The sequence below is a fragment of the Ovis aries genome, chromosome 1 (assembly GCF_016772045.2).
Source record: "Ovis aries strain OAR_USU_Benz2616 breed Rambouillet chromosome 1, ARS-UI_Ramb_v3.0, whole genome shotgun sequence".
Taxonomy (NCBI): domain Eukaryota; kingdom Metazoa; phylum Chordata; class Mammalia; order Artiodactyla; family Bovidae; genus Ovis; species Ovis aries.
In genome coordinates this window covers 174010226-174028909 of record NC_056054.1, presented here as the reverse complement: position 1 = coordinate 174028909, position 18684 = coordinate 174010226, and the positions used below count along the sequence as shown (strand labels likewise).

The window sequence follows — 18684 nt, the reverse complement described above, 5'->3', positions numbered from 1 at the left end:
AATCAGGTTTTCCTGGAACTTACTGACTGAAAAGGTAGTTGAGTCCTCAGGATGAAGGACTTTTCAAAACCATAGTAGATATGTACTGTAAAGATTCCACTAGTTATTTTCCAAAGAAAATTATGGCCATTTACTTGAACATAGGGGAAAGGAGAATACCCAGATATCCCAAGACTTTGGGGCGTAAGATTTTTATGAACACTGATAATGAGAGAACACAGACAAAGTTCCTGTTAGAGGGGGACATGCAAATTCCACATAAGAAATGGATTACACTGACTTATGGTACATCTGCTTGGTCTGCAGAATCACACATCATGGGTTTCTTAGTCCTCAAACAGATAATTAGGATTGACATATTTGTCAGTTAGCATAACCCCTACATCGGGTCCTTGTCCTAGTGGTAGGAGCTACAAGAGGGGGGACGTCTCTGAAATAGTTTTACACTACATATAATAGTAAATATACAACAATATCATATTCCAAAAAGAATACAAGGGTGGTGGTCCCTATTCTATTTCTATTTAATTTGCCACTCTGATCCTAGAGAAATTGAGTGAATCCTAAAGAGTGTCTATAGACCACTGCAAGCTCACCAACTAGTAGCCCCCGTCACAGCCATTGTGCTAAATGTGGTTTCATTGCTGGAGCAGATTAATAAGGCCTCAGGTACATGGCACACAACCAGAGACACAACACTTTTTTTTTTCTGATCCAACCAGGAATGAGAATCAGAACACTTGCATTCATGTGAAACAGACAAAATTTCTCTATAATTTTGCCTAAAGGACAGCTAACAATGTCCTCACTTAATAAGGCCCTCTGTCTAAACACAGTCTAAGAGATCTGGACCATCAGCTAGGATTCACCTTACCAGTTACAGCCACAACATCAAATGCAATGGTAAAGCTATGGTTATTCCAAGTCCCCACTCAGGCAGAGAAACCCATGGGAACCCTGGAGAAGCCGTCTCCTGAACAAGTGTGGACTATGACAGCATTGTATAGTTACATTGAAAGTGAAACTCACATAGTCAAGCCCAATTCTTTGCGATCTCATGGACTGTAGCCCAATAGGCTCCTGTGTCAATGGAATTCTCCAGGCAAAAATACTGGAGTGGGTTACCATTCCCTTCTCCAAGGGATCTTCCTGACTCAGGGATAGAACCCAGGTCTCCTGTGTTGAGGGCAGATTTTTCTTTACCATCTGAGCCACCAGGGAAGCCCAAAGTTCCATTAGCACCTGCTGTAAAGAGAAAACCTGCCACAAGGAGTAGAGTTGGCTGACAACTTCCAGGGACTGTGCTTTTGAAATCTACCACAGCACTGAAATCTCCTCAGGCAGGCTGTGCTCAGGCACTCTGGTATAAGATCCTGGCCATTTTTCCTTAAAGGGCATTCCTTAAAGAACATTCTTTGCTCCAGAGCTCCCTGTTAGGTTGACCAAATGACTTCCTCTGAGACTTACCTAGTTTGAAGTGCTTTGTTCTCAATTCTCCTTCTTTTACAAGTATCAGACCTAGATCACAGTCTAAACACTGTAGTTGACTACACCTGAAGATCCTGTACTTCTTGACATTTGCTTTCCCAGAGGTTCTGAACTAACAGTCAACTATCAATCTGATCCTGCTACATGCAGCACAGCCTCCACTGCTAACAGAAAACATCTAGCACTTTCTATTGATGCTGAAACAATTATGAAATATTGTTATTTTATTCCCTTCATTTTCCTATCTACTGACTTAGCATCCTTAGTCCAAGAAACATGATTAACCTTACCTAATGAAAGACAACCACATGGTTCTTCTTCTATACTTTGAAAAGCATCCATCATAGAACAGATCTTTTGGACACGTCCATATCAGATTCAGACTTTTTAGTTATTGATGTTTTATCTTAAAAGTGAAAGGTAATAATACCAGAATGGTATTGTTGGATAAGCAATTACTCTAGACCCTCTCATAGAACCCAGTCCCTTAAAAGAAGCCAAATCAGCTCAAATAGTTGAACTCGTAGTCATACAAAGGGCATGTTAAATTGCCAATAAATATGATACATACACATTACTGATACGATTTTGGAATAGTTCATTCCAAATAGTTCAGGACTTTGAAATGCTATGGAAACCCTAAGATTTTCTACCTGAGAAAGTTGCTATCATCAAGATAGAAGCCTGTAATTAAAAAGACAGCCATAGTATATCACCATTCTTAATAGGTGGTGTTAACATAAGTCCTAGTACAAATGCACTCTCTCACAGAACAGAAAGGAAAAAACTTATGCAGAAGTTCAAGGAGTCCACAATAGAAGCATAAAGTTAGACCTCAAAATCTGGGCAAAAACAGAAGTCATCACATTTTAAAAGTCATGAAAAATCTGTGAAATCGAGGAAAGATGTCTGGTGTCACCAGATAACTTGCAAAGAACCTTGCTAAAATCCTCCATGATACGGTTAATTATAATTGAGACAAATTGCTTCTGATATTAAATATTAATGGGAAACCTTTTCTAGAAGAGAGGATATGCCCAGTTTATGCTCCAATCTGTAATTAACATAATGCTAAAAAAATGACAAAGGTAATACAGACTGAAACTACAAATGACAGGATTGGTTGAACATCTCCAAACAAATTTTATAAAACAGTTTACCCCATAGGTGAATATGTAGTAGTAGTAATAGAATATTTATTTTCTGGATGGTCAAAGACACAGCAATTGCAGTGAGCATAATTTAAAAAGAGAGACTAAGTTTTCATAACTTCTACCTAGGTCAGCCTAACATTTATCCCCATCCACTGATAGGGAAAGACATTTTGGTGGGGAGCAATTATTCATGGTTTATGAAAGGCTTTGTCCTTAATTCAGAAACTTCATTGTCCTTATTAATCCAAACTCTCTGTAAAAGCGGAAGTATTCTTAACATGTCTAGAAAGTTACAACTACTAGAGACCTTAAAATGACATTCAACTGCAAGTCAACTGCTGATTCAAGATCCTCAGAGGAAGCAGGCAACTGAGTGAAGTCGATATTTTTGCCCCATATCATCTGAATGAGATATCCAGAACCATTACTGGCCTGACTTTACAATGACCAAGAACTGGGCAAACAAAACTGAATAGACTTGGGGACCAACCAGGACAGAACTGTTTCCATTAGCACCTACTATAGACACCACAGAAAAGGGCGTCAAGTTTCCTTATGTCCAATATTTAAGGTACTACAAAGGCAGGATAGAACTAGGCAAGGGGACTTGGGCTGGCTTGATATTAAAGACAGTGAAACCATCAAGAAGTTGATGTAAACGCACTCTCTTGACAACCATAGATGACAGCCATAGACTGGCCTTGGAGTTCCTTTCCATCTTGGCCCTGGAGATTCCATGACTACTGACCCACTTTATACCACTATGTAGCAGCCTGACTCATAAACTCTATACAACTCTGCCCTGGCACATGCCTACCAGGTGCAAAAACCTCAGTAAGACTTTCAAAAGGAGAGATATAAAGACCAAAGGCATATGTACTAGATTTTCTAAAGATCATAAGATACCTTTTCCTAGCCCCAAAGGTAGGCATGATAGCTGTAACTCCTTAGGCCAAAACATACAAAGCACTTGTTGTTTTTGTTCAGTCGCTGTGTCTGACTCTTTGCGACTCTATGGACTACAGCACAGCAGGATCCTCTGTCTTCCACTGTCTCCCAGAGTTTGCTTAAATTCATGTCCATTAAGTTGGTGATGGCATCCAGCCATCTCATCTTCTGTTGCCCCCTTGGCCCTCTCTAGCCTATCCAGACTTCTTTATCCTCTTCATCCATCTCTCATGCCCTGGCAGTCAGGATGGGTCTGAGACTTAATGCCCAACAAATTTTAAACATGAAGTTGGTATCAGCTCCCTAAGGCTTATGGAAGAGTCTGTTGCCCACCCCCACCCCCAGAGTAGAGGCGCATCATTCATTTTTCTACCTCCCCCAAATCAGTACTTCAAAACATTAGTGTTTAAAATTATTCAAGCATCCCTTGAAAGAACAAAGACACAAAGCTGGAGCCTGCGTAGCCTCAACACAATACCTTGAAAAATTCTGACTACGCAAGCATATCAGAAAAGGACAGGTAAAACCAAGTTACCCATTTATTCTTTCTACCTGTGTAAAAGGATCAGGCAAGAAGGCAAATCATATGAGAAATATCCTCATCTGTAACAATTTGTAACGGGGGAAACAGATATTCAATATCTTAATATTAGATATTGATGACTTAGATATTTATACTTACTGTTACTTGAACATTATATTGAACTTATATGCAGAGTATATCATGCAAAATGCCAGGCTGGATGAAGCACAAGCTGGAATCAAGATTGCTGGGAGAAATATCAACAACCTCAGATATGCAGATGATACCACCCCTATGGCAGAAAGTGAAGAGGAACTAAAGAGCCTCTTGATGAAAGTGAAAGAGGAGAGTGAAAAAGTTGGCTTAAAACTCAACATTCAAAAAACTAAGATGATGGCATTTGGTCCCATCACTTCATCGCAAATAGATGGGAAAACAATGGGAATAGTGAGTGACTTTATTTTGGGGGGGGGGGGCCTCCAAAATCACTGCAGATGGTGACTGCAGCCATGAAATTAAAAGACGCTTGCTCCTTGTAAGAAAAGCTATGACCAACCTAGACAGCTTATTAAAAAGCAGAAACATTACTTTGCCAACAAAGGTCCATCTAGTCAAAGCTGTGATTTTTCCAGTAGTCATGTATAGATGTGAGAGTTGGACCATAAAAGGCTGAGTGCCCAAGTATTGATGCTTAGAACTGTGACATTGGAGAAGATTCTTGAGAGGCCCTTGGACTGCAAGGGGATCCAACCAGCCCATCCTAAAGGAAATCAGTCCTGAATATTCATTGGAAAGTTGATGCTGAAACTGAAACTCCAATACTTTGGCCACCTGATGATAAGAACTGATTCACTAGAGAAGACCCTGATGCTGGGAAAGACTGAAGGCAGGAGAAGAAGGGGACGACAGAGGATGAGATGGTTGGATGGCATCACCGACTCGATGAACGTGAGTTTGAGCAAGTTCCGGAAGTTGCTAATGGACAGGGAAGCCTGGTGTCCTGTAGTCCATGAGGCAGCAAAGAGTCAGACACAATTGAGTGGCTGAACTGTATGTTATGTTTGGTAACTGACCTAGAAATATGAACCTAAGGAGAAAATGAACCAATTAATGTTCCCGCCTTCTAATTCAGTATCCAGAGGGAGACAGTCCATTAAGCAGCAGAACCTCAAAGTTACCTGTTACATCAGTCATTCATCTTAGAAGAATGTCCAGATCATTACATAAGAAAGTATTTAGAAAAAGAAATATCACCTAACAAAAATCTCAAATTATTTGGCATTGGACTAGGAGCTAGATAGAAGGAAAATTAACTTTGGTGGCTGAAAGAGTAACAGTCCATATTACACAGCAGTGAAACATTTGGTTAGGTTGTCACCTGTGATGCTTGGAAGGTATGTAATGTACATGCTTGATAAACTTGCATCTCAGAGGGAAGAGGTTAGAAGAGAGAATTTTAATTACCATAGGTTATATCTGCCAACAATAAATAGATGAAATTATTTAACTTGGGAAAAGAGCTAGCTGATTTATAAGAATGAATGAAAGGGAACAGAGCAGATCCAGAAAGTCCAGGACTTGCAGGGTTGAGAAAGGCAATGCTTCTTCCCCAACTGATAAAAGATAAAAATAAGAAGACACCTGATCCAAAAGAAAAGTTTATTAAAATTTAGCCTTATAGCAAGAACTAAATCAAAAGCTTGGCTGAAACTGAAAACTTCTGAAATGTTTATAATGATCAGAAACCATAGATCTATTTAAGGTTGTGGCATCCACTACAACATTTTTAAGAGGACAAAATGATTCAGTGAAAACAGACAAGGCTATGATTCTCCCACCAAACCCTCATAGGTTCAAGCTGTGCACTTAATTGAACTTAGCCTAGCACTGAAAATTATTCTGGACATCTATTGGCACATGCTGCTGAATGGAATCAAACAGATGAGAATTCAATTAAATGTGTAGTTTAGTCCAAAGAACCATAAGACTAGACCAAAATTCAATGATTATTTGAAACTTAAAATGATTCTTGGCCCTAAAGCACAAGCTGAGAAAGCTTCTTCATCTCTAAGGAAGATATATTCTCTAATGCTCTCCTCAAATGTAGCCGCTGAATATAACGGAGAAACTTCCCAGGGCCTAAGCCAAGGACCTTGCAAAAATGAACTTGGAAGTCCTTTCCACAAAGCAAAATTGAGCTCTAATTAGAAATATCCTCAATCCACTGATAAAGAATCGAAACAACACATTCCTAGGGAGATCTTTAAACTGCCATTGACTTTCAAATTTCCCATTCTTTCCCAACCTGAACAGGATTATTTGTTTCAGTTATCCTTTCTTTTTTCCATCAAAGTATGACTGTGTGAGAAATTAATAAATTTTCCTCTTAGTTCATAGGTTTCCAGATAATGAAGGGCCATAACTGGACCTGATGAGAAGAATTCTATTTATTACTTAGAGATTCTGGGCTTTGAGTTTGATGCACTGACTAAAAGTAAACTTTGCACGGTATCTCTCAAGAAAGATGGAATGTGTTTCTGGCTGCAAGAAAGAAAGTGGTGACCTGCATATCTGATGGCCAGAAAGACAGATAATAGAGATTTTTGCTATTTCCATCTTGATTATTTCTCGTAAAAACAGGATTATACTTCCTGGACCTTTTGGAAATGGGTAAATGACCAATGACCAAAAACAAGACCAGGAGCTGACTGTGGCTCAGATCATGAACTCCTTATTGCCAAATTCAGACTTAAATTGAAGAAAGTAGGAAAACCACTAGACCATTCAAGTAAGACCGAAATCAAATCCCTAACGATGATACAGTAGAAGTGAGAAGTAGATTTAAGGGACTAGATCTGATAGAGTGCCTGATGAACTATGGAATGAAGTTCGTGACATTGTACAGGAGACAGGGAGCAAAACCATCCCCAAGAAAAAGAAATGCAAAAAAGCAAAATGGCAGTCCAAGGAGGCCTTACAAATAACTGAGAAAATGAGAGAAGTGAAAGGCAAAGGAGAAAAGGAAAGATATACCCATTTGAATGCAGAGCTCAAAGAATAGCAAGGAGAGATAGGAAAGCCTTCTTCAGCAATCAATGCAAAGAAATAGAGGAAAAAGACAGAATAGGAAAGACTACAGAAGACTTCAAGAAAATTCGAGATACCAAGGGAATATTTCATGCAAAGATGGGCACAATAAAGGACAGAAATGGTATGGATCTAACAGAAGCAGAAGCTATTAAGAAGAGGTGGCAAGAATGCACAGAAGAACTGTACAAAAAAGATCTTCATGATCCAGATAATCACGATGGTGTGATCACTTACCCAGAGCCAGAGATCCTGAAATGAGAAGTCAAGTGGGCTTTAGGAAGCATCACTACAAACAAAGCTAGTGGAGGTGATGGAATTCCAGTTGAGGTATTTCAAATCCTGAAAGATGATGCTGTAAAAGTGCTGCACTCAATATGCCAACAAATTTGGAAAACTCAGCAGTGGCCACAGGACTGGAAAAGGTCAGTTTTCATTCCAATGCCAAAGAAAGGCAATGCCAAAGAATGCTCAAACTACCGCACAATTGCACTCATCTCACACTCTACCAAAGTAACGCTCAAAATTCTCCAAGACAGGTTTCAACAGTATGTGAACCAAGAATTTCCAGATGTTCAAGCTGGTTTTAGAAAAGGCAGAGGAACCAGAGATCAAATTGCCAACATCTGCTGGATCATCAAAAGAGCAAGAGAGTTCCAGAAAAACATCTATTTCTGCTTTATTGACTCCACCAAAGCCTTTGACTGTGTGGATCAGAACAAACTGGGGAGAATTCTTCAAGAGATGGGAGTCCAGACCACCTTGCCTGCCTCCTGAGAACTCTGTATGCAGGTAAGGAAGCAACAGTTAGAACTGGACATGGAACAGACTGGTTCCAAATAGGAAAAGGAGTAAGTGAATGTTGTATGTTATATTATATTGCGTAACTTATATGCAGAGTACATCCTGAGAAACGCTGGGCTGGAGGAAGCACAGGCTGGAAACAAGATTGCCGGGATATGCAGATGACACTACCCTAATAGCATAAAGGAAAGAAGAACTAAAGAGCCTCTTGATGAAAGTGAAAGGGGAGAGTGAAAAGGTTGGCTTAAAACTCAGCATTCAGAGAACTAAGATCATGGCATCTGGTCCCATCACTTCATGGGAAATAGATGGGGAAACTGTGTCAGACTTTATTTTGGGGGGCTCCAAAATCACTGCAGATGGTGACTGCAGCCATGAAATTAAAAGATGCTTGCTCCTTGGAAGAAAAGCTATGACCAACTTAGATAGCTTATTAAAAAGCAGAGACATCACTTTGCCAACAAAGGTCCATCTAGTCAAGGCTATGGTTTTTCCAGTAGTCATGTATGGATGTGAGAGTTGGACTATAAGGAAAGCTGAGCACTGAAGAACTAATGCTTTTGAACTGTGATGTTGGAGAAGACTCTTGAGAATCCCTTGGACAGCAAAGAGATCCAGCCAGTCCATCCTAAAGGAAATCAGTCCTGAATATTCATTAGAAGGACTGATGCTGAAGCTGAAGCTCCAATACTTTGGCCACCTGATGTGAAGAACTGACTAATTTGAAAAGATCCTGATGCTGGGAAAGATTGAAGGCAGGAAGAGAAGGGGACGACAGAGGATGAGATGGTTGGATGGCATCACCGACTCGATGAACATGAGTTTGAGCAAGTTCTGGGCATTGTTGATGGAGGTGGAGGCCTGGCGTGCTTCAGTCCATGAGGTTGCAAAGAGTTGGACATGACTGAGCAACTGAACTAACTAAACTGAAATGACCAACTCCTGGCCAATATTTGTTGGCGCTAAATGCTCCAGAATTCTTTCTTCCTCTTTGTCTCAGCATCCAGCAATGCTGGGGTAGAGTTGGGGGTGTCTGATTGACAGTCCCTCAGTTATTGAGACAAGCAGAAGCCCTCTGGTGATCCACAGTTGACATATTTATTTCTCACTCAGGCATACTGCCTGTTTAAACCAAAAAGATATGGGAATGTACAGTACTGAAACATGATCTAACATATCCTGACTGATAAAAGAACCCATTACTATAATTTTCTTCTTGGTACACTTTGACCAAAAATTATGAAATTTGAGTTTCTAATTTTAGGACCTGGATAGTTAAAGTACTTAAATATGTTCCTCCAAAGAAGTTTGTAGGATCTGAAACAAGAAATTAACATCTAGAATGTACAATAAAGAGACAGGAACCAAAGAAAAAAGTGCAAACTATATACCCACAAGCTATTTACAGAAAATGCAAAAGCTAGCAACTATATAACAAGGTGCTCAAACTCATTAATAATCAAAGGAATGTAAATTAAGAAAAGATATTATTTTACACCTATTAGCCTGGAAATAGGAAGCTGGATGACTGTCAAATATTGGCAAGAATGTGTGAATATAGGGATCCTCAAGAACGGATCATGGGAAAGTGACGAGTGAAATCTTTCCAGAGGACAGCTGGTTACAACATAGTCAAATTAAAACTCTTTAAAACTAATTCTCATATGAAATAGAGGAAGATGGATTGAGAAGAACCATTTCTGTAAGTTAATACGTCTGCAAAACAGAACACATTTTGTAAGAACACATTAAAAAATACAGACAGTAAATTGATGAGAATGCTTGCCAATGACAGCAGAGGACTATGGGAATAAAGAATGAGGATGAAGGGAAATAATAAAGGGTTTAATAATAATGAGGCACAAACTGACTACTACCACCCTCTGCACTAGAGATCTCCCTGTAAATAAGTCATTTTGTTTCTTACCTCATCCCAACCAAAAGTGGGTTATGTAAAAGAAGCAAATAATTTTTGTCAGTAGTTGTTATATAGCCAGTGATTGTAAGCCACAGGAAGATACCCCTGAGCACAGGTAAATGCCAGTGACCACAGCTGGATCATTTCACAGCCTTTGAACAGTAGTATATACTGATGCAAGGTTTAACAATTACTTCTGAAGCAGGGAGTAGGGGCTGAATTTGTAGGGTTTTCTCATTTTTTTGGATATAAATATTGCCATCACAGTTGGTTTCAAACTACTAAGGAATTAACAGACTAATGACAAAACTCCAGAAAATTTAACATTTGGCCCTCACAATCTGGTAGGAGCATGTTCCAGGCAGTACCTATGAGACTCCAGAATTACAGCAAAAGACCCCCTGATTTAAATGTAGATCTTGCCAAGAGGGGCACATAAACACGCAGAGATTTTCTGTTCATAAATACTTAGAAAGCAACACATTTCACCCACACTGAATCTTTAATCTGAGCTAACAGGAACTTCTTCCATCTTTCAATTTGGAATTCTTAATTATTGTACAATCACAGAGCATGTTATTTAATGCGGGTCTCACCAAAGTGAGATCTGAATCAGAGTTTAAACCTTGAGTGGTGTTATTTTGTTCCTACCTAGAGGGAGCAAAGTACAATAGTTCTATGTTCTTAACCACTTGAACAAAAGACATTAGCTCAGGTTAAGAGTACAGAGTGCCTGTGCTACCATCTCACAAAGGCTTTCTCTGTCTTCCAAATCATTGATCTCTCTCATCTAAAACCCTGCTTAGATGGCAACCTGCTCTATTTCCAACATCCAATTTTCCTTTTATTCCTCTTTTTTTTGCAGATTCTGTTTTTCCTTTTTTTAATTTAATTAGAGGCTAAATACAATATTGTATTGGTTTTGCCATACATCAACATGAATCTGCCACAGGTATACACGTGTTCCCCATCCTGAACCCCCCTCCCACCTTCCTCCCTGTACCATCCCTCTGGGTCATCCCAGTGCACTAGTCCCGAGCACCCTGTATCATGCATCAAACCTGGACTGGCAATTTGTTTCACATATGATATTATACGTGTTTCAGTGTCATTCTCCCAAATCATCCCACCCTCGCCCTCTCCCACAGAGTCCAAAAGATGGTTCTATTCATCTGTGTCTCTTTTGCTGTCTCACATACAGGGTTATCATTATCATCTTTCTAAATTCCATATATATGCATTAGTATACTGTATTGGTGTTCTTCTTTCTGGCTTGCTTCACTCTGTATAATAGGCTCCAGTTTCATCCACCTCATTAGAACTGATTCAAATGTATTCTTTTTAATAGCTGAGTAATACTCCATTGTGTACATGTACCACAGCTTTCTTATCCATTCATCTGCTGATGGACATCTAGGTTGCTTCCATGTCCTGGCTATTATAAACAGTGCTGCGATGAACATTGGGGTACACGTGTCTCTTTCAATTCTGGTTTCCTTGGTGTGTATGCCCAGAAGTGGGATTGCTGGGTCATAAGGCAGTTCTGTTTCCAGTTTTTTAAGGAATCTCCACACTGTCCTCCATAGTGGCTGTACTAGTCTGCATTCCCACCAACAGTATAAGAGGGTTCCCTTTTCTCCACACCCTCTCCAGCATTTATTGCTTGTAGACTTTTGGATAGCAGCCATTCTGACTGGCGTGAAATGGTACCTCATTGTGGTCTTGACTTGCATTTCTCTGATAATGAGTGATGTTGAGCATCTTTTCATGTGTTTGTTAGCCATCTGTATGTCTTCTTTGGAGAAATGTCTGTTTAGTTCTTTGGCCCATTTCAGATTCTGTTTTTCAACTGAAGTAGGAAGGGAAGTAAAGTGAAAGTCGCTCAGTCATGCCCAAGTCTTTGCAACCCCATGTACTATACAGTCCATGGAATTCTCTAGGCCAGAATACTGGAGTGGGTAGCCTTTCTTTTCTCCAGGGGATCTTCCCAGGGATCAAAGAGTTACATAATTTCTCATGATCCCAATTTCCTCTACTATTAAGGAGACTTAACTGAGGACAGTGCAACCTCCTCAGAGCTTTTATGGAGATTAGATTTGGAAATATCAAGAGTTCTTGGCACATGAAACTAACACGCTTGCATGTTAGTTTCTTTTACTTCTTGTTTCCCAAGTTGTAATTCAGCTTTATGGGCTAAAAAGCAACAAAAAAATGAGCAAAATTAGTCTCTGACCTAGTTTTCTTCTTTGCTAACAGCCTATTTCCTCCTCAAGTACATTTTCTTCTCTAGGCTCAAGCAGTAGAAACTAACAATATTCCTCATGAAAGGTTAGGAACCATAGATTTAGTTGTGGTTCTCAATAAGGCTGGTACTGTAGGCTAAGGCACATCCTGAAAACATGGGAACATTTTCACTTTCCTGATGACTGTGACAGAGACGCAGAGGCTCTTAGGCAGTTAGGTTAGGGGCCAAGAATTTTAGATGTCCTAAATTAGAAATGACAATTTCACATAGGGAGTATCTTCCTGAACAAAATTTTAATACACCAGATGTCAAACCCACTACAAGTACAAACAAATGATACTTTAGTAGATGAGATACCAAAAAGATTTTTCATATATTTATGCAAAAAGTCAACATAATTTAAGAGAAGGCTGTTATAGAAAGAAAAGCTTAAATGGGACAAAGACTGTTTTCAAACTATTCAATAGTTTACTATCTCTCTACTTTCTATCTACTCACTACTATAAAGCCTTTTTTAATGCATATTAGTTTAAAAATGGTTTCAGCACAGAAATGCAATTTCTGTAAAAACTTTAAAAACAAGGCAGATTGCAAATAAATGATAACTTTGGGACTCCTTTTGTGACTTCATGCCAAGTATTACTATCTAGCATAACACTACATTTCATTATAAAAATATTTTTTAAATTTCACATATCATTTTACATTATATTTCTGTAGTACTGGGACCAAAACTTACATTGTGAAAACAGCATTAGGATTATTTGGGGGTTGCCTGTTTTCAGCTCTTACTATTCAATACAATATTGTCCCTTAAGGTTCATCACATAATTTCTCGTAGCCTCTTAGTCATAGTTTCTTTCCAATCTATAGTCACGGTTCTTATGGAAGAATAGAGCCTCCCAGGTTGTTTTAGCTGAGACTTACCATGTGTTCCAATATATAGAATTTCGAAATGGCAGAACACATGAACTCTATCACTAACATACCCTATGTCACAATATAGGAAATTTTAACACAACTCTTGTTATAGTGAGCTCATTAGTGAGAATCATATATCCTCATTTGTTTTCACTTCAACAGTCTGAAATTTATCTTGGCATGTTATTTCTACTTCAACTGGGGCTGTTCTTTCTCATTACACATAAATAAGTTCTTTTCCAGTTATGCACAAGAGCAAAACTTAACTTATATTCTAGTGTCCATTCATACCATTGCTTTAATTATATGAAATGACTTCTGATTGTCTCACTTATTCAGGAAGAAGATACTAATACCTGACTACTTATGTTCTAATATAGTTAATGTATTTATGATTGAACATTTATATGCTTGAATATATAATTTTTAATTTTTAAGATTTCTCCTGTATGTAACAGGACATTATACTGATTTTTTGAAACCATGTATTTAGGCTATATTACAGATAATTTCATTTTGGCACAGAAAAGAAAGCATTACAAACATTTGTTGTAAGGGTGCACTGTATCTGACAGGACTGAGAAGCATGGATTTCAGGGAATTTTTATAAACATGAGCTCTCCTGGGTCTTGAAGCAAATTCCTTAGCTGTGAAGCTAGTCTGCATTCAGTAAGGAGGAGGCAAAGTCTACGGTTATCATTGTCTTTTACAGTATCATCTCCTCAAATTAATTCTTCTGCATTGCAAAATAATCTGTCTTCTAGAATATTTTTAAGAATAAAAATATAATTCACTACTACACATTATAATGGTTAAAAAAAAAGCATCCTAATTGCTTGTGAAATTAAAGTACACTTACTCCTTGGAAGGAAAGTTATGGCCAACCTAGACAGCATATTAAAAAGCAGAGACATTACTTTGTCAACAAAGGTCCATCTATGGTTTTTCCAGTAGTTATGTATGGATGTGAGAGTTGGACTACATAGAAAGCTGAGCGCTGAAGAATTGATGCTTTTGAACTGTGGTGTTGGAGAAGACTCTTGAGAGTTCATTGTACTGCAAGGAGATCCAACCAGTCCATCCTAAAGGAAATCAGTCCTGGGTGTTCACCGGAAGGACTGATGTTGAAACTGAAACTCCAATACTTTGGCCACCTGATGTGAAGAGCTGACTCATTTAAGAAGACCCTGATACTGGGAAAGAGTGAGGGCAGGAGGAGAAGGGGACGACAAGAGGATGAGATGGTTGGATGGCATCACTGACTCAATGGACATGAGTTTGGGTGGACTCCGGGAGTTGGTGATAAATAGGGAGACCTAGTGTGCTGTGGTTCATGGGGTCACAAAGAGTCAGACACGACTGAGTGACTGAACTGAACTGAATTGCTCGTGAGCATGCAGAGCAACAGGAACTTTCATTCACTGCTGATGGCAATGCAAAAAAGGTAAAGTAACTTTAGAAGACAGTGACTTGGAAGTTTTATTATAAAGCTAAACACAGATTTACCATATAGTCCAGCAAGTTTACTTCTAGATATTTACTCAACATAAAAATGTATGTTCATACAAAAATCTGTAGTGAATGCTTCTTGTAACTGTATTCATAGTCACAAAAACCTAAAAACCACCAAAATGTTCCTGAATAAGTAAATGGATAAGTAAACGGAGGTACAAATGGAGTATTAGTTGTTAAAAAAAAAAAAGAAACAAGCTATCAAATCAGGAAAGAGCATGGATTTATTTTAAATGCATAAGACAAAATGAAAGAAGACAGTCACAGTCTGGAAAAGTATAACTGTAGAGACTGTAAAAAGATCAGTGTTTTCCAAGGAGAGGGAAGAGGGAAGGGTGAGTAGGTGAAGCATGGAAGATATTTTTAAGGCGTGCATTTTGTATTATCACTTAGTTGCGGATACATTCAATTATGCATTTGTCAAAAGCAATAGAACTTCATAGCTCAAAGAGCAAACTGTAACGCATGCAAATTTAAAAAATCATTTAGAGGTCAGAGGATTCTAGGATGGAATGCAAACTGTGACAAAACAATCTAATTGTACTACAAATGTATGAGACAACTTTACTTTAAAAGTAGAAGAGGTGCTGAACAAAGTATAACTGTGGAAATTAGTGGACCCTCTAACACTACAGCGAAAGAAACTGTACATAACCACTGTACCCTCACTGATAAAGTTGTTTCCCACTGGGGTACAGATGCACAATTCTGATATCACTATATACATATAGTGGAGCTGAACAATTAAGTAAATAGTTGGCAGATGACGGGAGCCAATTTTCTCATTGTCGGGAATTTACAGATAAGCAAGAGAAGAGAGAGTCCCTAGGACAGCAAAAAGATCAAACCAGTCAATCCTAAAAGAAATCAACCCTGAATACTCATTGGAAGGACTGAGGCTGAAACTCAAATACTTTGGCCACCTGATACAAAGAGCTGACTCACTGGAAAAGACCCTGATGCTAGGAAAGATTGAGGGCAGGAGAAGAGGTTGACAGAGGATGAGATGGTTGGATGGCGTCACCAATTCAATGGACATGAACTTGGGCAAACTCTGGGAGACGGTGAGGGACAGAGGCCTGGCATGTGGCAGTTCATGGGGTCACAAAGAATCGGACATGACTTGGCAACTGAACAAGGGAAGGAAGCTAGAATGATCCACGTGGTAATAGATTAAAGTTGGAGACATCAATATAAACTCAGATTTAGCTTAGTTATAGATACAGACTGTTACATATAAAAATATTTCTAGATATATACATACAAGTTTTAGTGTATGGGTTAGTGTAACATATATTTCTTTGCTCTGTAGGCTAGAATGGTTGATTCTAGGACTAAGGCAGAAAATCAGCCTGAACTTAAGAATAAAATATAAAACTGTAGAACTTTTAGGAAAAAAAAAAAAAAAAGAGAGAGAGAGAGAGAATCTTTAGTAACCAGAGTTGGATGAAAGTTCTGAGATTTGACACTAAATATATGATCCAAAGGAGAAGGCAATGGCATCCCACTCCAGTACTCTAGCCTGGAAAATCCCATGGACGGAGGAGCCTGGTAGACTGCAGTCCATGGGGTCACAAAGAGTTGGACACTACGGAGTGACTTCACTTTCACTTTTCACTTTCATGCATTGGAGAAGGAAATGGCAACCCACTCCAGTGTTGTTGCCTGGAGAATCCCAGGGATGGAGGAGCCTGGTGGGCTGCCATCTCTGGAGTCGCACAGAGTTGGACACGACTGAAGCGACTTAGCAGCAGCAACAGCAGCAGCATATGATCCAAAATCCTACTTAAATACTTAACATCCAAAAGTTTAAACTTTTACTTTGCAAAAGACTCTGTTAAGAGAAACAAAACTACAGACTGAGAGAAAATATTTGTAAGCCACATATCTGGCAAAGGACTAGTATCTGAAATATAGGAAGCACTTCCAAAGCACAACAGCAACAAAGCAAAGAATCCAAAAGAAAATGGACAATAGGCATGAAGAGACATTATACCTAAGGAGATACAGAGATAGCAAATAAGCAAATGAAAAGATATTCAGCATCATTAGACACTGGGGAAATGCAAAGTAAAACGACAATGAGATAATCACTACACATCATAAAATTTCTAATTAAAATAAATATTTTTTAATAATTAAATTTAAAAAGAAATGACTTCCAACACTGATGAGGATGTGGAGAAACTGAATCTCATAACACTGCTGATGGAAACCCAAAATGCACGGCCAGTCCAGAAAACAGCTTGGCAATTAAAAATAAATAAATAAATATGCAACTAGCATAGCATTCAACAACTGCACCCCTGAGCATTTACCCCAGAGAAATGAAAACACGTTCACACAAAAATCTGTACTATGCATAGTAGTTTCATTTGTAACAGTAATAAACTGAAAACAACACAGATATCCTTGTATGAATGGTTAAGCTGTGAATGGCTAAACTGTGGCATATCTATACCATAGAAAACTACTCAGCAATAACAAAGCACCAACTATAGATACATACAACGACCAGATGAATCTCCAGAAAACTATGCTAAGTTTAAAAAAGCAATTCCAAAAGGCTACACATAGTTTGAGTCTATTTATGTAACATTCTTTAAATGACCAATTACATAAACAGAACAGTTTTACAGACATCAGTGGTTAAGTGAGGTGGTAAGGAGGTGGACCTGGCTATAAAAGTTCAACATGAGAGACCCCTGTGGTAATGTATCTTGACTATGTCAATATCCTGATGATGAGATTGTACCATAGTTTTGCAAGATGACACCACTGGAGTATACAAAGGGTACAAAGGATCTCTCTGGATTATTTCTTACAACTGTATGAGGATCCACAATTATCTTAAAAGTTTGATTTTTAAAAAGGGCCATAGGAAAGCTTTATTGCATATCCAAATAATTCTGTTAGGGGCTGCTGTATTATCCAAGTACTGTGGAAGAAGCATGGTAATGTTCAATTTGTAGTGGAAAGACTATGCGCTTTGTCATTTGAAACCTTGGGTCAGATACAGTTTACCACATATCAGCTGTGTGACCTTAGACAGTCTGACCTTCAGTGTCTTCTTCTATAAAACACTAGATTCCTTTCGAGGTTTAAGCAAGAACCTTTATAACTGCTAAATTAGATACATAAAACACTGTAAACTTAAAACCTCTGGCATTGTGCCTAACCTCATAGTAGTACTCAAATGCTAGTTATCATGGAGGAGAAAGAATCAGAGCAATTATTTAGCAAGCAATTGTTTCTTCTGTCCCTATGATGTGTCCCTTGATAAGTGATTATTTATTATAAAACAAAGTGTACAAGAGACAAGGAACCCCAACTAAGCAGACATGTTAACAGAAGTGCATATGTAATTTTTTTTTAAAATGGTCTAATAACATTTCCTTGTTTTTAAAGAGTATATGATTATAGACACTGAACATTTTAAAAACAGACACAGAAAATGCAATCATCATTATAGAATAACATGATTAATCTTATTTTTATATGCATATATTTTTAGAACACTGTTATTATGTTGCTGATATACAATTTTCAGATCTACTTTTTGATTGCATGAGTATTTTTCCACATCATCAAATATCTTAAAACATCTTTTGCAATGTTATCTAAATTAGAGCCTTAATAGAATGGACATATTATTGATTCCAATTTTTTTCCCCAGTAAAAACTAATAGAAAAATTCAAGTTACATAAAATTGTGTATAAGTTGACTATTGACAAAAGAATACTTTCTATAGAGGGGATATTGAGGAAAAGAATATACAGGTAACCCCCACACACACCTTTTTGAAAATTTGCTTTACACTCCATTTTTACAAATTACCTACATTAGTACCTGTTTTTGCTAACAGAAAGAAAGCCAAAGAGGATTTTTGCTTTTACAAAAAATAGGCAAAAAGCAAAAACTGGATTCAGTGTTTGTTTTGCAGTTGCGCAGTTATAAAGGCGCTGCACGCCCCAAGCAGAGAGAGTGGCACCGCCCAGCTCCTTTCCGGGAACCACACTCAGCCTCTCAGCTTTGAGCTGCCATTGCTTTGAACTGTGTCTATGAGCATGTGTGATTTATCTT

At 38.3% G+C, this 18684-nt stretch overlaps 1 protein-coding gene and 1 long non-coding RNA gene across 6 annotated transcripts in view; one reads left to right on the top strand and one right to left on the bottom strand.

The window, feature by feature from the left end:
* HHLA2 (HHLA2 member of B7 family) overlaps positions 1-18684 on the bottom strand; it is a 153542-nt gene that overhangs the window by 120809 nt on the left and 14049 nt on the right. The window lies entirely within an intron of this gene.
* The window catches only part of LOC121816373 (uncharacterized), a 34088-nt gene that overhangs the window by 15201 nt on the left and 203 nt on the right, over positions 1-18684 (top strand). The gene's annotated exons all lie outside the window — the stretch shown is intronic.